At 38.8% G+C, this 24,845-nt stretch overlaps 1 protein-coding gene and 1 long non-coding RNA gene across 3 annotated transcripts in view; one reads left to right on the top strand and one right to left on the bottom strand.

Annotated features, from left to right (window-relative positions):
* Window positions 1–24,845, top strand: part of Xpo7 (exportin 7) — a 72,543-nt gene that overhangs the window by 5,553 nt on the left and 42,145 nt on the right. The window lies entirely within an intron of this gene.
* LOC125339650 lies at window positions 2,011–24,108 on the bottom strand. The gene is made up of 3 exons (XR_007208575.1): window positions 24,097–24,108; window positions 17,184–17,199; window positions 2,011–2,183 (listed from the first exon to the last, which is right to left on the bottom strand). It is a non-coding gene; the product is annotated as an uncharacterized LOC125339650 (long non-coding RNA).

Genomic DNA, 24,845 nt, shown 5'->3' with positions numbered 1-24,845 from the left:
GTGCTAAGGATGTTTTGCTCTGCATAAGTCCCCCATGTAACTCCTTATTTAAATATAATTTATCTGCAAACATGTCCAAAAATCCTAAGTGTTAGGTTGAAGCATGGCTCAGTTGGTAGAGCACTAGCCAATGAGTGAAAGTGGTGCAAGTACTGAGTTGAGTCCTAGTCTCAGACCTAGAAAAAAAAGAAGTAATGCCCAACCAACTCTTTTAAAAAGAGGGTTGGGGGGGAGAGAGGGATTTTTACAAAGTGAATACTCTACGTAACCAGTTCCTCAACCAAATTACTATTCTGGTACCCCAGACAACTCTTTGATACCTTCAACCTCTAGTAATACCTTGCCCACCCACCCCACCCACAGGGCTTTTATTCTTAAGGGCTGAACAACTTGAGAGTCCGTTTTGACCCCAGCAGAAGTAGTTATTTGGCTTCAGAAGACTTTGAGAACGTGGTAGAAGTTGTGTTACTACTCTCTGGTGGGAAGAAGAGGGAAATACACCTATACAAGATTTTTCATCCAACTTAAGACTATTTGTGAACCTTAGAATTACAGTTTAAGATAGGTTCCTTTTTACATTAAATACTCTTTTCCTTTTTTTTTTTTCCTGCCAGTCCTGGGGCTTGGACTCCGTGCCTGAGCACTGTCCCTGGCTTCGCTAGCACTCTACCACTTGAGCCACAGAGCCACTTCCCACTTTTTCTATGTATGTGGTACTGAGGAATCAATTGAACCCAGGGCTTCCTGCATGCTAGGCAAGCACTCTACTACTAAGCCACATTCCCAGCCCTTTATACTTTTTTTAAGAACCTGATTTTTATTTGTTTCTCTTTTGACCCCTTTGAAAGACTAATTCTAAGTCACAGCATATATCCCCTATATCACATAAACTCAACTCTGTTCTTGAGAATGAATGACTCAGCAATGACCACACATGTTCGTGTCCTCTTGTTGCCCTGTGGACCCATGGCCCATGGCAGGAAGTAGAAGAAGCCGTATTTCTGCTTTCAGGGACCTTCCATGTGAATTGAGTATGGGATTGTTAATCCTTAATGAAATCCTTGGTCTTGTCAATATGTCCCTGATTGTTAAGTACCCATTACTTTTCCCTATACCTTACCTCTGAAGAGTATGCCTTATTCCTAATATCCATTATGACAAGCAGGGAATTCCACTAGCATGGAATTCTCCATGGAATGTAGATAGTGCCCTGGGAATGTATCAATGAGTGTTTTAGGAAATAGATGGGAGCTGTAAAATAAATAAATAACCTAGCTTCTACATATTTCTCACAGTCTCTATCCTTGGCTCTTTCCTACAATGATGACTACAACTACACACACACCCAGTGCCATAATATAGATGTATTTCAGAAAAGGGCAGAATTGACATTAATTAGACTTTAGCTGCTTGTGTGCCACTTTACATCATCTCAATAAGTACTGTGTGAGATGGGTATTATAAAAGTAATACTAGGGCTGGGGATATGGCCTAGTGGCAAGAGTGCTTGCCTTGTATACATGAGGCCCTGGGTTCGATTCCCCAGCACCACATATCCAGAAAACGGCCAGAAGTGGCGCTGTGGCTCAAGTGGCAGAGTGCTAGTCTTGAGCAAGATGAAGCCAGGGACAGTGCTCAGGCCCTGAGTCCAAGGCCCAGGACTGGCAAAAAAAAAAAAAAAAGTAATACTAATGGAAATTTTCCTTTAAATACATTATTAAAAGGCCTGGTACTGGTACCTCTGATCAACTAGAGACCTGTTAGAGGACTTAGATATAGTAATAGTTATTGTAAAACTTAGTGAAGTGGAACCTCAGTTGGGTGGGATGCTGCCATTCAGCTTTTTACATAAAAAGTTAGGAGTCTGGAATATCTTCTTTGGAGAAACGTCCTCAGTTTTTGTAGGACTTTGGAAATGAGTAGCTGGATTGTTTCTAACTGAAGCTCAATTTCCTGTCTGTTGGCTATGGGTTCTGGGACCTCTGCATTCGCGATTTAAATATATTAATAATCATTCTTGTCTTAGGCAAAAATACTATGTAATTATTACTATTTTAACATGGAGATACTCAATACCTTTTAGGAAATTTATTTAAGTATTTTCCTAATTCATTCTAGAACTACATGTTTTTTGCTTAAGTAGGAATCTAAATATACCAACTGCTGAGTGTTTTGGTGCATACCTATCAGGAGGAAGCGACCCTAGGCAAAAGGTTTATCAAGATCTCTACCTTACTTACCCCATTTCAACTACCAAGCCAGATATGGTGAAGTACACCCATAATCCCAGCTGTAGAGGAGACATAGGTTGAAGGATCAAGTCTAAGGCCACCCTGGGAAAAAAGCATAAGACTATAGATCTGGAAAATAAAGCTAAAAGGAATAGGAGTTTGGTTTAAGTTGTAGACTCTTGAGTTCAAACCTCAGTACCATGATTGATCAAAAAGATACACATACACATATATGAATTAGCCAGCTTGTATTGTAAAAGCAGCATTGGAATGTGTTCTTTTTGTGTTCCTAAAAATATGTAATAAGTGATTGAGATATTTAGAAGTTTCCAGAAGGGTACATGTTAAAATGGCTCTGCCAGTTGCGGTTTTTAAGACAGCTAATGTCTCTCATATATGCCTAAGTTATGGCATCTATTTGCTGTGTAGCACTGTGGAATTGTTTAGAAGAGTACTGACTTGGTGATTTGGTAAGACAGAAGAAACTAACTAGGAATGCACACCAGTCAAGCCTAATATGATCTTTTCTGATCCTGCTCTGTGTCTAGATTGCTAGTTGTGTGAATAAGGTACACAATCTATGCTTAAAGACCTTTATAGCTAGAGATGTTACTAAGGGCTAAAGTGATATCAGGAATTTGACATGTATACATAAAGCATAATGACTTACAAGTATTAGACCTCCCTTAGAGAACCAAAACAGCTTCTTAATGTGGTTGATAGTTAAGCCAGATCTAAATAGACCCGTGTTCTCCAGGTTGATAAGGAATGCTATAACAAAGCCTTGTGTTCCTAGGATATTCCAGGAAAATAAAAGTAAATAGGGCTTCTGAATGGGAAATAGGAACAAGTGAGAAATGAGACTGTATTGATAGGAAGGGAGTAGAACATTAAGGACCTGATAGAAGTGACATAATTAGGGTATGGCAACAGAGTATGGTAGCTCGTGCCTATCATCCCAGTTACTTGAGGGACAGAAATAACAGGATCATGGATACTTTGAGGCCAACTTGGGCAAAAGCGAGACTCTTTCCTGAAAGTAATTAAAGTAAAAAGGACTGAGATTGTAGCTTTAGTAATAGTACCTAGCAAGCTTGACAGCCTAAGTTTAAATCTTAGTACCACTCTCCCCCCAAAAGAAGTGACAGAATAATTATTGTGACAATTGTGGAAAATTGGTTGGATATAGGTACAGGAGGTGAAGCAGTAGTGTGTACTAGAAATAATCAGGGTTTGAAGTAAGGTAAGTAAGTGTGTAGATTGCAGAAGGTTACACATAGTGCTTGAAAGTAAAGCAAGAAAGTGGGAGCACACATTTCTGAGTTGCTACATTTGTAATGGATGAGCAAAATCTTGAAAAGAGTAAAGCCAGCTAAGTGCCTGTGGCTCACACCTATTATCACAGCTATTCTCGGTTCAAATCCAGCCTGGGCAGGAAGTCTATGAAACATCTCCAATTAACCACCCCAAAAAGCCAGAAGTGGAACTGTGGCTCCAGTGGTAGAGCACCAGCCTTGCAAAAAAGCTCAAAAGACAGCACCCAAGAAGCCCAGGACAGGCACCAAAAAGTAAGAGTAAAGTCAGTTTTGAACGTACAGAGTTGGAGGTGTTTATACATTTGAGGGGTGATATCTAAATAGAAAAAAAATTTCTGTTATTTGTTTTAGGCAGGGTCTCACTAATGAAGCCCAGGATAGCTTGGAACTAGAGATTCTCCAGTACTATTCCATTGTGGAAGCCCATTTCAGTAACCTTTCAGATGCTACAAACATAGCGAATGGTAGCTGGACATAGTATATGCCCATCTTATTGCTGATTAACTAAAGCAACCAGAAGACTTGAAGGATAGATATTTCTACCTTGTTTGCTGCTCTAGCCTCAAATTGTTACTATCAATAAGAGTAAACTGTGATAGCAGCAGTGAAGTCCTTTTGAGTTTAATGGATTGGCATGTGGGTGATGCAGAAAAGAAGAGGCCATATATTATATTAGGAGATTGAATAAACCATGCAGTATTGACTGCTGGGAGCAGCAGTGCCTCTTAAAGCTCCGTTAATTGAGGCAACTAAAAGTAAGTCTGTTATCTGCCCATGCTCTGTTCTGTCTCCATCCTACTTGGGGTTTTTGTTGTTGTTTTTTTGCCAGTCCTGGGGCTTAGACTCAGTGCCTGAGCACTGTCCCTGGCTTCTTTTTGCTCAAGGCTAGCATTCTGCCACTTGAACCACAGAGCCACTTCTGGCCTTTTCTATATATGTGGTGCTGATGAATAGAACCCAGGGTTTCCTGTATACGAGGCAAGCACTCTTGCCACTAGGCCATATCCCCAGCCCTCCATTCTACTTGTAACTTACCGGAAACTAGATTCCCTTTTCCCCATCAACTTTGCCTCAGAGGTATTCAGAAAATAATTATTTTTTAAACTCTTCTGTTAGAAGATTTTACTAAATCTTTTGTGTATGTCACACTTTCCTGGTCTTCTATATTTGCTGACTTAATGAATTTTCAGAAAGTATTTTTCATAAACCATATAATAACATAAACTTGAAAAGCAAATTGATATTTTACAGAACAGTTAAGGGAAAAATGATTTAGAATTCCAGAGCAATGTGAGGGGCAAGTATGCCAAAATCTCTTAAGAAACGTTTACTTAATAGTCTTTCACTTTTTTTGTCAGAGTAAATGTGGAACTATGAATTCTTTCCTCTCTGAACCAAAGTACAGAGCTCCAAAACTTAAGTATTTTCAACTGCCTTTATTTCTCTGCTTTAATGTTATGTTTTGACTTTTCTTGTGTGGATTTCTTGTTGAACCTTCTAAATGAGTACATACAGTGTTCTTCATGGGAAAAGATGGGGGAGCTGAGAAACTTCTGCATCTTTATGCTAATAGAAACTCTGTCCTCTTCCTGTATATCTGTATCTCGTCTTTATCACTCTTCCCAACTTGTAAACGTTTGCAACATCATTAAGCTGGTAAGTCAGAAGCCACATGAGATGCTGTCTTAATACTCTTAATGTCTTAATTTGTAGCTTCTGCTACAAATTGCAGAATCTGCAATTGCAGAAGCTGCAGCTTGCAGAAGCTACAAATTATTCTTTATTATTATTTCAGTAGGTTGATAGATTGAAATTGATCAAAGCCTCTGTCAGATTACGTTTTAGTAGCATACATTAGTTGTACAAGGAGGTGTTTTACTGTGATGTTTGTATGCATGTAAACTGTGTGTCCCAATTGTAAGTTTTCATACCTCTGATACACAGGAATGAAGAAAAATATCCAAAATAAGTGTGCTCAAGGAAAGTTGGCTATAACATACATTGAGCCCTATGAGAATCAAGAATGTTTCTATAGAGCAACAAAGTATTGATTGGTGGATAGTGTCTTATTGGTATTATATGCACACATCACATTCCAGGATTTTGAAATTTCTTTTGCTGGGTTTTACCTTTTTTTTTTCTTTCTTAACTGTTACTGTTAAAACAGATGATGTGCTACAAATTTGGAAATTTCTCCATAAACTGTTAGCTTCCTAGTCATATATACAGGTTTGTTTAGCATTGCATTATTGTCCTAACCCCCTTGTTTTGTTATGGTTGAACATGGACTTCAATTCCAGAGTTCATGTTTTCTAGGCAGGCATTCACCTTAAAGTACACCTCCAGCTCTTTTGCTCTTTGCCTGGACCATCCTGGACTTCAATCTTCCTATTTACACTTTGTGCTGGAGCATGCCACCACACTCAGATTTTGTTTTGTTTTTTTGCCAGTCCTGGGGCTTGCACTCAGGGCCTGAGTACTGTCCCTGGCCTTTTTGTGCTCAAGGTTAGCACTCTACCACTTGAGCCACAGCACTACTTCTGGCCTTTTCTATATATGTGGTGCTGAGGAATGGAACCCAGGGCTTCATATATACGAGGCGAGCACTTTACCACTAGGCTATATTCCCAGCCCTTCCAGCTTTCTTTTGAGATGGGGGTCCTGCATACTTGGCCTGGAATTGTGTTGCTCAGCGCAGGTTTCCAAGTAGCTAAAATATAGGGAAGGGCTACCAGCACCAGGCACTAACCCTTCTTTAAAAAAAAAAAATACAGGCAGAGCAATTCTGTTTCCGTACAGCAATAGCTTGTTTCATATTGAATATTATATTGTTATATAGGTATACTTAGAAAGCATTTTTAAGCCAGTTAACATTTCTCTTTCGGGCTGGGAATATAGCCTAGTGCTTGCCTGGTATACATGAAGCCCTGGGTTTGATTCCCCAGCACCACATATATAGAAAACGGCCAGAAGTGGCGCTGTGGCTCAAGTGGCAGAGTGCTAGCCCTGAGCAAAAAGAAGCCAGGGACAGCGCTCATGCCCTGGCCAAAAAAAAGTCTCTATCAGATCTTCTTGTTTTATTTGCCCACACCTTAATGTTTCATTTATGAATACAACTTTACTTTGTGTCCATATGAGTCAAAGCAATACTGTTATCAGGCTAATGAACTAGGATTAGAATAATATAATTTTTAGGCTAGAAAGAATCTTTTGTTGGTCATAGGGCTTGAACTCGGCCTGAGCACTGTCCTTGAGCCTTTCACTCAAGACTTCCTCTCTACCCCTTGGAACCACTTCCAATTTTCTGGTGGACTGCCCGAGCTGATTTCAAACCACAGTCCTTACATCTCAGCCTCCTGAGTAGCTAGGATAATGGGGGGGGGGGATAATTCAGATGCCCCTTGTTTGGAAGATGGCTAGCTGTATATTGTAGATTTTTTTTAAATAATGTATGAATTTTAATTTTTCCAGCCAGTAAAATCTTAAGCCATATGGTTAACACAGTGAAAAGTATAAGGAAACATGCCAGAGAAGGTTTGGGCAAGGATGAGACAGGCAGATAGGTTTTTACTTTTTTTTTTTTTTATTAGCTTACATTGGCAACACAAGGGGGGATTCCATTGTTACATTTTGACACGTGTTTATGATATGTTCCAATCAGTCTCAGCCCTCCATAGGTCTTCAAGGATTTTAGTGTCATACTTCACTCTGTAAGGCAAGCACTCGGTACATACTGGAGAAAAACAGAAAAGAGGATAGATAGCATGGATGTTTCTTTCGTAGTGCTTACACTTGTGCAGTTTTGCTAATTAAATATATATTAAGAAGTGCAGTGAAGGGCTGGGGATATGGCCTAGTGGCAAGAGCACTTGCCTCGTATTCTTGAAGCCCTGGGTTCAATTCCCCAGCACCACATATACAGAAAATGGCCAGAAGTGGCGCTGTGACTCAAGTGGCAGAGTGCTAGCCTTGAGCAAAAAGAAGCCAGGGACAGTGCTCAGGCCCTGAGTCCAAGGCCCAGGACTGGCAAAAAAAAAAAGAAGTGCAGTGAAGGAAGATGGTATAATGAACTACTTTAAGGGACTTATTTTTGGGTGGGAGTATTGAGGAAAGGAAATGGCAAGTCCAAAGGCTGGGGGCAAGTGGGAGACTATACTGACCATAGCCCAGGAGCCAACAGGAATGGGGTTAAGAGAAGACCTAGAGGGCTGGGGATATGGCCTAGTGGCAAGAGTGCCTGCCTCGGATACACGAGGCCCTAGGTTCGATTCCCCAGCACCACATGTACAGAAAACCGCCAGAAGCGGTGCTGTGGCTCAAGCGGCAGAGTGCTAGCCTTGAGCGGGAAGAAGCCAGGGACAGTGCTCAGGCCCTGAGTCCAAGGCCCAGGACTGGCAAAAAAAAAAAAAAAAAAAGAGAGAAGACCTAGAGTATGTTGGATTGTTCATTCAAACCAAGCTTTAGAGATTTGAACAGTTTACTAAAATGCTCATTCCATAAATCAAATTTAAAAAGCAAGGAGCAAAATTGTAATATCTTGGTTTTGGTTTTCAGGAGCTGGGCGAGGGGGAGTTTTGATGACAGAAACAAGTACACTGCAAAGCAAATCGCATTGCTTGTCATTAAATCTTGACATATTTTCAGATCGGCTATTTGTGATAATTAGGTCATAAAAAATGATGTAACTAAATTAAGGACTTTGACGTTAATAAATGTGCATTGTCTTTTAAATAAAATTAGAACTATAGTGGTTACACAGGTCAAATATCAAAAATATTTGGGACCAAAAATTACTCCATGTTCACATTTATTTGTTTGTCTCTAATGTGGGGATGTTTGAGCTCTTGGGGCTCGGGACCAAGTCTAAACAGGAACCAAGCCTAAACATGAAGTTCACTTAAGTGGACGTACATATTTTGTACACACCGCCTAAAGGTAATCTTGTGCAGTGTTTTCTGGTGTGCCTCTGTTTTCGCTGTGAGCCCCCCTCACTTGAGGTCAGGTGTGGAATTTTTCATTTGTGGCTTTGTGTCAGCATTCAAAAAAGTTTTGATTTTGGAGCATTTTGAATTTGGGGTTTTCAGATTAGGAATGTCGAGCAGTATATGCATTTAAAGTTGTGGTTTAGCTACCCAGGTTTGAAGTTCAAAGCCAGCCTAGGCAGACAAATCTAAGCGTCTTATCTCTTACTTCAGCATAAAGCTAAAATTAGAGGTGTGGTTCATTTGGTAGATAGAGCACCAGCCTTGAGTGAAAAAACTGGAGCACAAGGCCCTGAGTTCAAGCCCCAGTGCCAGCACACACACACAAAAATGAAATATAAAGGTGTGTTTTGGTATATCCTGTGTGTATGCATATAACCTTGCACCTATAACCTGGTAATTCCCATCTGATTAGAGCATTCTAGTATTCTTAATAAGCCAAAATATTTTTACTAAGACTATTTAATGTTCTTTGATTAAATCACACTATGCTAAATATGTAATTATTTAAATAAAAGTTAAAATCTAATGTTTTATTAGACTTTTGGTTGTGTCTACTGAAATTCATTTTTGCATAGTGATCTAATTTTGCTTTTTTACCAAGAGTTTTCTTAGCAGTGTGTAGTATCGTCACTACAACCTTCATCCACTGGTCCTTATCGCTCTATCAGTGATTAACATTTCTTTATTCAGAGTTTGTTCCATGAGTTTATTTCTCTGCCTAAAACCTGTGACTTTGTAAGTTTTCTGGTTTCTTGTAAGGCAGGTGCTTCCATTCCATCCTTGTTCTTTGACATGGCATCTGTTAATCTTGGTCAGTTGTCACTTATGAATGAATTTTTACATTGGTTTGTCAAGATTACTCCTACCAGTTTTTGTTTTGTTTGGTCATGGCACTTGGACTCAGGGCCTTGGTGCTGTCCCTTAGTTTTTGTGCTCTACCACTACCCAGGCTGGCTTCAAACTGCAATTCTCAGATCTCAGCCTTCTGAGTAACTAGGGTTACAAGCATAAGCCACCAGCACCCCGCTTTATTTAAGATTTTTAAGTTGTTTATACATAGATGCAGTCCTCAAATTTTTGTTGTTGCCACACTATGCTCTCCCTGGTATCAAGATCATACTGGTCTCAGAACCATGTGTGCGTGCGCACCAGTCCTAGATGCTGTTCCTGAGCTTTTTCACTTAAGGCTAGCATTCTACCACTTGAACCACAGCTCCACTTTGATTTTATGGTAGTTAATTGGAAATAAGAATCTCATGGACTTTGCTGCTTAAGCTGCCTTCAAACCATCATCCTCAAATCTCAGCCTCCTGAATAACTAGGATTACAGGCATGAGCCACTAGCACCTGGCTCTTTCTTCCCTTTTTTTGTTCTTTTCTAAAACAATGTTTATACATTTAATATTAATATTCAAACATTTCTAGCATTTACCATTAAGCCAACAAGCTCAAGTCTCTTGGATTTGTCTAGCTGGGCCTGCCTAACCCAGATCCTTAGATCTCAGCCTCCTGAGTAGCTGGAATTCAAACCTGCATCTCTTGTAGAATTTCCAACATGGCCCAAAAATGCTTAGCGTAACATCTGTGAATTACATAGCCATTGATATATCATAAATTACCACCAAAGAGCAATACAAATTCATATTGACTAAGTGAATCAATCAGTTTTATTTGGGTTTATGAAATATATTCCTGAAATACACTTGAGTTTAGTTATGAAACTATTTGCCTTTTAAAACATCTTGACTTGATATGTTCAGGCTGAAACACTTTGATCTAATACCCTTAAGAGTAAACCTATCAATGCTCCTGTATAATAGTAAAAGCTTTTAATTGATGTTTTGCTAGCAGACTTCACAGGAGCTGGGTTTAATGCACTCTTCAGACTGTGCTTGTCTACTTTGGAGTTTGAGGAGCTCATAGCTGTGTCATTCTGTTCTCATCATGCTCCTTATCAGTGCAATGCTCCTCCATCTGTAACATCTGCTAGTTGTCAGCACAAGGAAGGTATTTGGGTTTTGACTTTATTAAGTTACTCGAAGGCTTGCTAAACTCACTAAAAGTTACTGATGAATAGCTTTGTTTGATATGGAGTATCAAGCAGGAACTGTCGACAAGGAAATCAGTGCCTAGTTCTTGGTATCTTTGTTCCTCTCTTACAAAAGCAATATGTATTGCGATTATCTTCAAATTGATACCAAGGTGGTTTTTTGGTGGAGGGCTGGGCATTGGTGGCTCATGCCTGTAATCCTAGCTACTAAAGAGGCTGAGATCTGAGGGTCACAGTTCAGAGCCAGCCTGTGCAGGAAAATCCATAGGATTCTTATCTCCAATTACCTTCAATTGACCACCAGAAAACCAGCAGTAGAGCTGTCACTCAGAGTGGTAGAGTGCTAGCCTCGAGCAAAAAAAAAAAAGCTCAAGGACAATGGCCAGGCCCTGAGTTTACCCTTTGACACCCCCCCCAATAATTTTATATATATATATATATATATATATATATATATATATATATATACACACACACATATGTATGTATATATTCTATAAGTATAAGAATTTTCAATGGCCTTGAAGTAATTTATAAAAAAGACATAAATGTTGCATTACATTTCCACTTTCATTAAACTGTTGTATTACTGAAACTTCAGAGAAATAAAATGAGTATGTTTGTGAGCCTTATAAATAGTTTTTCAGACTTTCAATATATAGCCTTTTTAAGGGCAAATCCTGCTTCTCAGATCTCCAGTGTTGATTAACTGTTTTGATTTCAATATAACATATTAATAGACACATAAGTGTGAATTTCTCAAGGTTGTTGCTCTTGTGTGACTATAAACTGATCTACAGATTTTAAACAAGCCACAAAACCTATTACAGTCAGATTAGCAGCATACATTTACTGTGCTAGAAAATGTCTATAATACTGCTTGCTATGTTGTATGAATTATTTTTAAATGCCCATAGAAAACTCAGGGAGTAGTGAGAGTATTCTCTTTCCTTCAGTTACTCCCTCTCATCCCTGTTCACAAGTTGAATAGTTCATTTTTCACATAGCTGATGTTTGTGTGTGTGTGTGTGTACATGCACACACACATATATATAGTTTTGTTTTGCTTTGGCTTTTGTTGGTCATGGGGCTTGAACTCAGGGTCTGGGTGCTGTCCCTGGGCTCTTTTGCTCAAGGCTGGTTCCCTACCACCTTGAGCCACAACTCTACTTCCAGTTTTCTGGAAGATAAATGTCTTAAGGACTTTTCTACCCTGGCTGGCTTTGAACTGCGATTCTGAGATCTAAGACTCTTGAGTAACTAGGGTTATGGGCATGAGCCCGTTCTAAATGTTTAAGATAATTACCTTGCATCTGGAAATTACCTTTTGGGGAAATTACACCTTTTGGTAAAAGTAAAATTTTGCTTATATGCCCCCCCCCCCGGGAATATGAAAAATACTCCCCTTTGAAAATTTCAATTGAAAATAAAATGAAATAATTTCATACTTAGCATTTGTGTTCTTTTTTTCCCCTCCATACCTAATATAAATTAGGAAAATCAGGATGTATAACTTGTCTTTTCTATATGAACTGAACCAGTAGATAACTAATAGTAGATGATGACGAAATGTTTAGTAAATTCTATTCTAACTAATAAATGAGACATAAATTAGCCTGCCACTGGTGGCTCATACCAGCCTATCTACTCCTCTTGATAAACTTTTTGCTTAGGCTGGCTTCCTCCTGGTGGCAGGGATTACGGGTACGCACTCAGTAGTTGGTAGTTGGTATATTTAGATTCCTACTTTAGAAAAAACCTTGTCTTTCTCATCAAGGACATTCTCTAGTAAAATGGGCGTTGTCGTTTGTTTATTTTGCCAGTTCTGGGGCTTGGACTCAGGACCTGGGCACTATCCCTGAGCTTCTTTTGCTCAAGGCTAGCACTCTACCTATTGAGCAACAGCACCACTTCCTACTTTTTCTGTTTATGTGGTACTGAAGAATCAAACCCCAGGTCTCATGCATGCTAGGCAAGCACTCTACCGCTAAGCCATATTCCCAGCCCTGGACTGCGTTTTTGTGTTGTTTCAAAGTGTGTGAGACAACAAAAGAACACAAAAACTACCAAAACACTTTGAAACTACTGCGTTGCTTTGTGCTAAGGCACAGTGGATTTAACCTCCATTGCCTTCATTTGTGCCTTTGTTGTACTGTATGTGCAGAAAAGGTGTGAGTAATGTCTTAGCAGTATTGTGGGATAACTTGGGTTTTACATGCTGGAATATTGTCGGGAATCCTTAGGAGTCCATGGGCTATATTTCTGAGAACCATAAACTAGAGAATTTTATGCATCTATACTGGTTATATCTGCACTCATTTTAACCATATTCTTAGAAAGATATGTCTGTGTTTTTAAGGAATTGGCACATACTGCTTTCCCTGGCTTGTCAAGCATTAAGAACTTGGTATTTTATGGCACTTCCTTTAGGATGTCATCAATTATACAAAATGTTTAGGACTATAGTGTTAGGGTGCTATAGTGAATGACAGTATGTTTCCAAATACTCTAGTTCACATCTGAGAAATGTATTAGGTTCCTTTACTTTTAGATTGCTGTAACAGAATACATTTCTCTCACAAGTGTTTGGTGCCATAAATATGGGTAAAGAAGTAAGATTTAGGGATATAAAAACAGATGATGATAGTATTATTGGGTGAGCAACTTTATTAGATACATGGCAATATTCCTGTATCTTTCCCTAAAATATAACCAAAAACAGAATCTTATTTCTTCCATCATTTCTCCACTCATGAATTTGGAGCAAGAGTTCAAAGGAGGCCCGGAGTTCAAATCTCAGTCCTACAAAAAAAAAAAAAAAGAAAGAAAACGTACAGAGAAAGACAGGCTGGTGACAGACCTTTCCACTGCATACCAGATGCCAAAGAGAAAAACTGATGGCAGCTTAAAATTGCATATGGAAGCAAAATTATCTTTCAAGAAGGAGGGCACTACAGGCATCTCATTGTAATGACAAAGAAAAGTTTAAAATGCATCCCCCAAAAGTTCCTGTGTTGGCTAGATGTTGTATATATGCTTATCTGAACTAGGGAAGGGGAAGAAAAATAAGGGAGGGTGTAACAAATAAGATAAGAAATGTACTCACTACCTTATTATGTAACTCTACCCCCTTTGTACATCACCTTGTCAATACAAATTTAATTTTTAAAAAGTTACTGGGCTGGAAACAACCCCAAAATGCTTATGTGGATAATATTTGGAAGTTGGGCCTTTGGGAGGTAATTAAGGTTAGATGACAGGGAAGGTGAAGCTCTGGTATGGGATTAGTGGTATTAGGAGAAAGGAGACCAGAGTGTACAAGCTCCTGGTTCCTTACCATGTATGTTACAATGCAGCAAGAAGACACACCAGATGCTGCATCATACTCTTAGACTCCCAGCCTCTAGGACTATTAAAAAATAAATGTCTGGTTTTTATACATTAAGAAAACAGCAACAACAAAGGAGGAGGAGGAAGGCACAATTGGTCATTTGTAGGTTACCAAAGATTGAATTTACCACCAATATATCTTTACTTTAGGAACTTTATAAAGGATATATACTTTAAAAAGGAGCAAAAGCACCAGGGGATGGGCTGGTTATGTGAGAAGTAAAGGTCACCAGAGAAATTGGTAAGCATAGGTAAGTGTAGATAAACATTGTATGAGGGACTGGGAATATGGCCTACTGGCAAGAGAGCTTGCCTTGCGTACATGAAGCCCTGGGTTCAATTCCCCAGTACCACATATATGGAAAATGGCCAGAAGTGGCGCTGTGGCTCAAGCGGCAGAGTGCTATCTTTGAGCAAAAGGAAGCCAGGGACAGTGCGCAGGCCCTGAGTCCAAGGCCCAGGACTGGCAAAAAAAAAAAAAAAAAAAAAACATATGAAATAATTTGCACACATCATGTTCAGTAGTTCATTCTAGTTTGCTTTCAGATCTGACACTGGGAATAAATGGAGCTTTTAGAAATAATCTGGGAGAATATACTGCTGATTTCAGGGCTAGGAAACAATTTTTAAAAGTTAAAGCAAAGTATTGTTAACTAAGGTACATAATGATAGATTGAGCGGTGTTAAAATTAAAAAGTTTTATTTATCAAAAGACACTTTGGGGACTCTTGGAAAAATAGAGGAGAAAAGGAATAGGTCAGACTCAATCTCCTACAGGCGAGGACTGTTTATTGAGATAGAACAGCGTTCCCATGGGCTTGGAAACTGTCCCAGGGTGTGAATTTGGGGATCAGGCTTATATGGAGTGTGAGCAAGGAGGCAGAGGTTAATGAAAAAGTCCTTATGTATAGGAAGTTGGGGACTTTTTGGTTGGGCCCCACAGTGGGCTGTTTACAGCTGGGCTTGGGTCAATTGCCCTGCCTGCACATCAGAGCAGGTTCGCACATACCTGAGGTTTTATCTGATGCCTGTATGCCTTTGGGACAGTAGGGTGGGGGTCAATCCTTCATATTCCATCTTTGGATACGTAGAATGGGCCCAGATGGGAGAGGCAAGTCCTTCATATAGGATATTTGGATATATAAAAAGAATGTGCTGAGAGGGGAGCAACCTGGAGTTATTAGAAAAAGCAGATTCCCTTCAGGGGCAGTACTAAGGATTGAACTCAGCACCTTGTGCTTGCTGTGCAGGCACTCTACCACTTGAATCACATGCCGGTAAAAGACTATCTGAAATTTGAGTAAAAAAGCAATCCACAGAGGGAATAGAAAAACAATATATAACTGACTAACACAGAGCTCAGGAGTTACTAAAAATGGCAGAGGACATGGCTTGGGTAGTACAGAACCTATCTAGCAAACATGAGGCCCTCAGTCCAAACCCCAGAACCACCAAAAAAGAAAGAACTGCTATAGCCAGCTCTTAAATCCATGTGTACCTCATGAAATACCTTCAAAATATGTAAACTGATAAAAAATTACAGTGCTGTAAATCTACATAGTGAATTTACATAGTAAAAAGTTTCATTAGTTATTGTTAGGACAAGAAAAAAGTAGACACAGATTTGAAAGCACGTTGTCAAGTTAGATTTAACAGACGTTCTCAATATGGAACATTTAGAGAAATGAAGACACACAAAACCACAGTGATTAGTAAGCCCTTGAAGCCTAGAAAAGAATGAGCACCCAGATCTGAAAACAAGAGTCCAGAGGGTTCTTAGAAGTGAGGAGGAATGGGCGTATACTTGAAATGGGTCATTTAGAGGTCAGATAATTTATCGTTTGTGGTGGATCTTATTTTGAAAACTTGACCTACAAGTGAATTCAGCTCTTAATTAGAAACAGAACTCAGGTTTTAAAGGATTTTTAAACGTTATTTTTATAAATACTAGATTGAACCATATAAAACTGCTGTTTTTATGGGTCAAGAATGGTTTGGTATTTGGTATTTTCATATTATTCCGCCTAACAAAAGAAAGGGAATTGAGCTCTTCTGGTCTGATTGTTTTTTATTCATCTTCCTGTAGAAAAACAAATGTTAGGCTAGAAATCGGCATCCTATCAAAAGCATCTGTTCCAGAATCTTCCTGACTGCACTTAATATTTTATACACCACCAAGGTATCACAGGCTTTAGTAATGACACATTCTCAGGCTAGAAGTAATGTGGAGTTTCTAAAATGAAACCATTGGTTTCTAACGATCCCTTACAAAGCCAATTACCACCCTCCTGAGTGAGTTAGGTACTCGATGTGGGGGCTCATCCAGAGTTGGCAGAGTCCTCACTAGGAAGCAACTGGCCCAGACCTATGAACTCTGGCAGCAGTAGCAAATTAGGGGTTTCGAACCAGAAACACAGATGTTTCCACAATTAATTCTGAATAATTTTCTAAAGGCTTGCTAGTCCTGCTGGTCAAATGTGTAAATAAGATGCCTGGTCTCTAGTTTGTGTTCTACTACTGATTTGTGGTAGTACAGAAGAAAATCTCATAAATTGACACTAAAGACTCTAATTAATTTATTGTTCTCACGCTTTGAGTTTAATTTTGCACATGTATTATAAAGTTACTTTTCCTAACTAGTGTAGCACAGGTCTTGCTAGCGATTCATTTGTTGGTCTGGCAACCATCAGAACCTGACCTAGGCATTCTCGCTCATTCCAGTCCAGAGAAGATTGCCAGCAAAGCTAACAGAACTTCACATCCTTTCTGATTGCTTTGTTGCTACTCTCAAGTGGAAGTTGCTTTTATGCAGTAATTGTACCAGAGTAGTTATAGCATTTGAAAGGTCAAGCATTGGAAAGGTTGTTGGCTAAAAGCATTGGGGATAGAGGAAGCCATGTGCCCAAAAGGTTCCTAATGTAGTGTCAGAAGCCAAGTGCTTCTTAATTCTTCCCCCAGGTAAAGCAGCCCTTCCCTCATTTTGCCAGGAGTCAAATAAAACTCATCCAGGCCCATGGCAGTGCTTTCAAAAACACTCAACTTCAGGGTCTTTTCAAGGTTCTTCCTCTTACATATTGTACAAACCTCTAACATTTATGGAAGGAACCCTTGATTTAAAAAAAAAAAAAAGCGATGTCATTATTCCTGGGATCTAAGTTTTGTTTGAAGTTTGTTTAAATAACATGCATGAGAGCTGGCCTTTGGTACACACCTGTAATCTCTGCATTCTGGAGGCTAAAGCAAGAGGATATGAGTTTGAGACCAGCTAGGCTATATGATGAGTTGGTCTTTAAAAAAAAGAAAAAGCTGGGCATGGGTGGCTTAACCTAAAGTCCTAGCTGCTCCGGAGGCTGAGGTCTGAGGGTCACGGTTAAAAGCCAGTCCAGGCAGGAAAGTCCATGAGACTGTAACTTTATTTAATAAACTACTTTTAGGGGAAAAAAAAAAAAAAGCTGGAAGTAGAGCTGTGGCTCAAGTGATAGAGCACTAGCCATGAGCAAAAAGAAGCTTAGAGACAGGCCCTAAGTTCAAGCCCCAGGACTGGTACCAAAAAAGTAAAGAAAAAAAAAGAATGACATTCTATTAGTTATGTTTATTTTTTTTACCTAACTTACAACCATTCCCTAAAATATTTCAGTATCCAGTTGGGCTGAATCTAAAATTATCTCATTTCTTCACATGTAGTTTCTTTAATTTCATAGGCTTTTAGGGACATAATGTGGGTGCCTAGAGATTTAATTACTATTAGTACCATTTGTTGTAGGAATATTTCTTGTATATAAACTATAGGAGCTAATTTTTGCTCCTCTAATGAGGAGAGCAAATTGTTCTTCCCATCAAATGAGTAAGATCTGTTGGTGGAGTAACACTGAGATGTTTAGGATGCATTATGACTGTGTCTGGGAACATTACTATTGTCCTTTCAGTCTTGGTAGTTTCCAGTTGTCTTTTATCAGCCTGTAAGTGTTGTGTGAACTTTACTTGGATGAATTCAGGTTGGGTGAAATCTTTTGCAATAAAGTGATAATTTTTCCCTTTGGAGGAGACATACTTAAATGTACCTACCTCTTTGGCTCTTTCACTTTTTTAAATTTAATTTTATTATCAAGATCATGTGTAGAGGTTACATTTGCATATGTAAGATAGTAAGTATGTTTCTTGTCCAACTTGTTACCCCCTCCCTCATTTTTCTCCTACCTTCCCTCCTCTCTAATTCCTCCCCCCAGTTGTACAACATATTATCTTGTAAGTATTGCTGTTGCATTGGTTTGCCTTTTACCCTTTGTCTCACCATTTTAATGTTCCCCTTCCCTTCCCTAATTCAGACAGACATATATAAAATACCCAGGGGGCGTGGACTTACTTTTTTTGCCTCTCAGAAGTGAAGCCTGAATTAACTTCTCTAGTAAATACTGTAGCTTGTATCTCCATCTATCTCTATTTACCTACATATGCTCTTAACCCTACTTACTCAGCTCTGTTTTTTCTTATGGTGTTTATCATTTAACATAACATAGAACTTTTTTCTAAAAATTAAATTTAGTATTCTCATGTCAGCTCCAAGCAACCAAGGATCTTTGTTGTGTTCACTGCTGTGTATCAAGTATTAACAAATGATGCGTAATGCATAGTAGGCACTCATATAACTGGTATTAAATGAATCCTGTTTCCCATGTGATCAGAAAGGTCTTTTATAAGTTAGTGGACCTCTCTATAGTCACATAAGTAGTGTCAAGCAGAGCTGAACATAAAACCACTAGGGAAAATCCTTCTCAGACTTTGAAGTGTTTTCATTAGCTTACTTTGTGGTCTATTCATTTAACTATTGATGCAGCCATCTGAATAGTCACATAGGTGTGTGGTCAACTGCTTTGTTACTGACTTTCTCCCAATGACTACAGGTGACCCAGTAGTCCCAACCCTTGTGTTTTTTTGGAAAATTCCAAAGGGTAAGTTAGAAGGTTTTATGCTAACTATGCACATTTAATTGGATGGTCAGAGTCGCTAGAAGTGATGGAGGTACAGCACTTAAGGATAAGATTGGTGACAACCCAGACCTGTCAGCAAACTTGAATAAAAGTCATCCAGTCTTAAAGAAACAGGGAAGTACCTCCTGGTATTATGAGCATTCTCTTCTAGACTGTCTGAAGCATTTGGTCTACCTACTTCCTTTTGTGAGACCTTAGCTCAAAACACATATGCCTGTTTGGGAGGTAAGAGTTGGTAACATTCATATACTTGTTTCCTGCAACAACTTCCTTTAAAAAAAAAAAAGTTAGAAAGCTAAATGCAGTAGCTCATTCCTGTGATACCACCTGTGACGGAATCAAATAGACTGATCATAGGTTGAGACAAGCCCAAGCCAAAAGTGCTTGAGGTGTGGCTCAAGTGGTATTATGCCTACCCAGCAAGTGCAAGGCCCTGACAGCTGGAGATCTCCAAAACAAGTACTGGTATGTTACACATCTATTGCTTGGTTTCTTTGTGCACTGGAGGCTTGGCTCAGCAGTAATGCACCTGCCTAGCAAGTGTAATACTGAGTTCAATCCCTAGTGCTACCAGAAGAAAATCTATTTTGTTGTATATTTTGTTGTATTTTTTGCAACAAATCTGTAACAGTTTGTCAGCTCTGTTCTTCAGGTAAAGTGTTTTGTGGGTTGTTGGTGTTTTGTTTTTTTTTTAATGCAAACAAGTACATGAATAAGCTTTGGGAATTTAAAATGTTTTTAATTGTAGATGTGTCTCCAAATTTTTTTCACATTTTAAGCAGAGTACCAGAGGTAAATATAAAGTAGCAAACCCATAAGGCAAATCAGTATATTTTGTTGCCCTAAAATATATTTCAACAGGTAGCAAGGCATAATTTAGGGAAGTAGCATATTATTTAAATGTGAGCCTTACTTTGAAATGATTTTATTAATCTAAAGGTCTTTTCCTGTGTAGGTCCTCTAGTACAGGATTTTTATGCTACAGGGCTTCAGTATGGAGTCTAATTTAGATTCCTAGCCACTCTTACCCATCTCTGATTATGAATGGCAGTTACAATGTCTTTGTAATACTTTAGAGAATTGTAGCTATTCTGTAACAGGGTGTGTGTGTGTGTGTGTGTGTGTGTGTGTGTGTGTGTGTGTGTGTATTTTAGCATAGAACATTGATTAATAAACCAGGTAGTATTAAGACAAAAATTTGTGGAGAAAGAGTAGGTCTTCTTATAGTGTCAATTAGATTTGTTTTTACTGGACTTTATTATAAGTTTACAGAAGAATTAAACAAATAATCCAGAGTTCTAACCTTATCATCTCTCCCCCACAGTTTCCTTATTCATTGAATTTACCATGTACACCCTGTGGGTTTTGACAAAGGTAGGACATTATTCACCGTTACATTTATCATACCAAGTAATTCTAAATATCCCCTATGCTCCAACCCTGAATTCCTGATTTTTGCCTTTCTAGAATGTAAATTATAGGTAGACTCATTCAATATGCAGGCTTTTCAGATTGCCTTTTTTACTTAGCAACACACATTTAAGTTCTACTGGGCCTTTTTGTGGCCAAGTTTTGGCAATATAAATAAAGCTACTATAAACATTTCTGTACAGATTTTGGTAGAGACTTAAGTTTTCAAGTTATTTGGGTAAATACCAAGGAGCTCAGATGCAGGATCATATGGTAAGAGTATGTTTCATTTGTATAAAACTGCCTAGTTATCTTCTTACCAGTAGCTTTTGTTGTTCCATATCTTTGAAGCATCTGCTGTTATCAGTGTTTGGGGTTTCAGCCATTCTGGTGGGTAGGTAGTGTGGCTCATTGTTGTTGTAGTTTGCAGTACCCTCATAAGTGATGCTAAGCTAAGCTACTTTGGGTATTTTTATTTGCCATCTGTGGGTTGTTGTTTTTTTATATGAGTTGTCTACTCAGATCTTTTGCCCATTTTTTAATTGGGTTGTTTTCTTACAGAGTATATTTTGGATGTCATCCCTATATCAGATTTTTGGGAAGATTTTCTCCCAGTCGGTAGCTAGTCTTTTTAGTCTCTTGAACAATCTAGATTTCCTTTGTATAAATGCATTTTCTATTAATCCTGGAGTTTGTAAGAACAGTAACATAGAAAGAGACTGGAATACTAACGTGCCTAAAATTTCTTAAATATTTTCCAAGCCAATTTGCACTTATTTGGCTAGACTCGTGCTCATATCTAAAATTCTTTTTGTCTGATTGCTTTGTATTATATATAATTCAATATTTAGATGTAGCTTTTAATATTTTAATAGGATCTCTGACAAAATACCCCCACTACTCTGGTTTGAGTATTGTTAGCCAATTAATATTAAGAACATAAATTTAGAATAATGAATGTGCTTCCGCTCAAAAGTATCCCTTTGCAATATAGCTTACACAATATTGAGTTAAAAAATAAATAGCTCCTGAAAACCAGGACTAAACAATAATAAATACAGCTTTCACATTTTGACTTGATTTATTCCTAATGGCCAAGAGGTCATCGCGCACGCGCGTGAGTGTGTGTGTATGTGTATGCATGCCAGTCCTGGGTCTTGTCGCTGGGTACTGTCTCTTGAGAAAAATAGATTATCTACCATTTGAACCACAGTTCTACTTTGGTGGTTAATTGGAGATGAGTGTCTCACGGACTTTTCCCACCTGGGATAGCTCAGAACCTAGATCCTCAGATCTCAGCCTCCTTAGTAGATAGGATTATAGATGTGAGCCACCAATCTGGCCACTTTCTACACTTTAAAGTTATTTGATCATGCTTGCTACAGGGTAAAAATTAAATGTGTAAGTTAAGCTTGCCTAGCATGCTAGGTTCAGTCCCCACTATGTGAAGGAATGAATGAATGAATGAATGAGTAGTATTGTTTGGGGTTTTTTTTGTTTGTTTGTTCCAGTCCTGGGGCTTGAACTCAGGGCCTGGGTCCTGTCCCTGAGCTGCTTTTTTTCCCAAGGCTAGCTCTCTACCACTTGAGCCATAGCTCTACTGCTGGTTTTTTGTTTTTTGTTTTTAGTAGTAGTTGTTGTTTACTGGAACTAAGAGTTAGGGACTTTCTTCCCAGACTGGCTTTGACCCATGATCCTCAAATCTCAGCCTCCTGAATAACTAGGATTATAGTAAGCCACCAGTACCTGGTAGTGAATTTAAAAAACAATAATTTCAAACAGTATCACCAATTTAAATTGTTAGGTTTGTGGGGTGACACCTGTAACAGGAGTATTGGATGTCTATCAGGAGGATTATTCTCATATATTGACATGATTTATTTTTTTTTAATGTGGTTTTCAGGGAAACTGTAAGGTAGCAGTAAATTTTTTTTACATATGTAATTGTAAACTGCAAATTTGGGTTGTCGAGTAGCTGGGTGTTAGCTTTCATTCCTGGATTGATCTGTTGGCCTACATAATCTACTTTCTTGCTCAGCTGTTTTTATAGTAGAGTTTTGGCCTTTTAATACTATAAGCATGGCAAAATCAATTGCATTTGAGGCACAGAAAAAGATGTCCAAAACTTGTTTTATGTTTCTTTGTCTCCTTTTTGTACTTAATTATTCTATTTTGTAAATTAGAAGATACAGAAATTTTCATCCCTAAAACATAGTTTTTAAATGCAGTAAGCAAACCATGCAATGCAATATCAATTTCAAAGCTAATTATTTTCCTAGTAATGTTGTAGATTGAACCCAAGTCTTATACATTAAGACTATATATACTTTGTCTATGTGCATGCCAGTACTGGGGCTTACCAAAGGGCCTAGACCCTGTTCCTGAGTATTTTCACTCAAGGCTAGTGCACTAACACTTGTACCACACCTCCATTTCCACAGAGGTTAATTGCAGGTAATAATAGTCTCACAAACTTTACTACCTGGGTTGGCTTCGACCTGCTATATCCTCAGATCTCAGCTTACTGAGTAGCTGTTAATACAGGCATGACCCACTGGCACCCGATGGTGTTATTTTTTAAATAGAGTTTCACATTTATGCCCAAGCTTGCCTAGACTTCATTTTTCCTTACTGATGATTCCTGTGTAGCTGGAATGATAGGCAATATGCCACCACACTCAGCTTATTAGTTAAGGTGAGATCTCATAAGCTTCTTACAATCGCTAGGCCTCCTGATCTCCCAAGTAGCTAACAGTCTTATTACACATTCTTACACAAGAAAAGGCACAACACTACCAGAAGACATTCTACAAAGTAAATTACAAAAAAAATCTGTAGATGTGTTTATGGTGTGAGAATTGAAACATGATACAGTGGTCAAGCTCAGCTGGCAGTATGTGTCTAGATATTTGTCCCCTCTCTTCATGTCCATAAATGACTGCAAGGCCATAGTGAATATTGATTTGTGTGTTCTATGTACATTTTAATAAGTAGATGAATGCATAAGATTGGAATCTGTGGTAGTGAAAACCAGTTGTATATCCTATATCCAAACTCCTTTCATCTGTAGGAAAAAGATGTTTAAATTCCTTTAGAGGACCCATTACAGATTTTTTTTTTATGTAATCCTCACCCCCTCCTTGTCATCCTCCTCCTCCTCCTTCTTTCTTCATCTTTCCTCTTTTTCCTTCTCTTACTTTGTACCAGTTCTGAAGCTTGGACTTGGGGCTTGAGCACCGTCTCTGAGTTTTTTACTCAAGGCTAGCACTCTACCACTTCTGGCTTTTGGGTATTTAATTGGAGATAAGAATCTTTATGGACTTTCCTGCCCAAACTGGCTTTGATCCTTGATCCTCATATCTCAGCCTCCTGAGTAGCTAGGATTACAAGCATGAGTCACTATCACCCAGCTAAGCACAATCTTATTTGTATTGTTATTATAGAGGTAGTGTACAGAGGCTTACCATGACATGAGTCAGTAAGAGTACATTTCTTTGTTGTTGTTGTTGGTGGTGGTGGTGGTGATGGCCCTCGAACTCTGGGCCTGGGTGCTGTTCCTGAGCTCTTCAGCTCAAGGCTAGGGTCTCTACTACTTGAGCCACTACCCCACTTCTGGTTTTCTGGAGATAAGAGTCTCACAGACTTTCCTGCAGGAGCTGGCTTTAAACCTCTGACTTTGAGCTTCGATCCTTAGATCCTCTTAGCCTTCTGAGTAGCTAGGATTACAGGAGGGAGCCACTGACACCCAGCAGAGTATATTTCATTTTCGTTCTTTCTCTTTTTCTCTTTTTTTCTTTTTTTTTGGGGGGGAGGGGCGGGGCTAGGAGTCTTTATTGCTCTGTGGGACCACACTTCACTGTTCATGGCGCAAAGTGTGGCCCCAACAGAGTACATTTCTTTTTGGACAATGTTACCCTTCCTTTGCTATCTCCCAGAATTGTCTCTTTATTTAAAAAAAAGAGAGAGAGAGTTCTAACACTTGGGTTGGTTTTTTTTTTATCATTTTAGTATTTGCTTTTAATTCTGATTAACATAATTTTTAAAATAGGAAGAATAGTATTGTAATAAACAATTTTAGAAAATAACTGCAAAGTCATGTAAAATCCATTTATATAAAAATCTACACATGTGCCGGTGCCAGTGGCTCACACATGTAATTTTAGCTACTGAGGAGACTGAGATCTGAGGATTGCAGTTCAAAGCCAGGTGGGGCAGAAAAGTCGTGAGACTCTTACCTCCAATTAACAACCAAAAAGCCAGAAGTGGCACTGTGGCTCAAGTGGTAGAACACTCCTTGAGCTGAAGAGCTCAGGAACAGCACCCAAGCCTAGGGTTGAAGCCCCACCACTGACCAAAAAAAAAAAATCCACACATGAGAACTGCAAGTGAACTTGCCTAGAGTCGCACAGAGTTGGTTGTCAAGAGCCATATCCAAGATGCTTAACTCTCCATCTCCCTGTGTTCTCTGCCTAGGT

Source organism: Perognathus longimembris, chromosome 21, assembly GCF_023159225.1.
Source record: "Perognathus longimembris pacificus isolate PPM17 chromosome 21, ASM2315922v1, whole genome shotgun sequence".
Classification (NCBI taxonomy): domain Eukaryota; kingdom Metazoa; phylum Chordata; class Mammalia; order Rodentia; family Heteromyidae; genus Perognathus; species Perognathus longimembris.
Note: the sequence above shows the minus strand (reverse complement) of the source record. Positions and strands in the feature narration are given on the sequence as shown.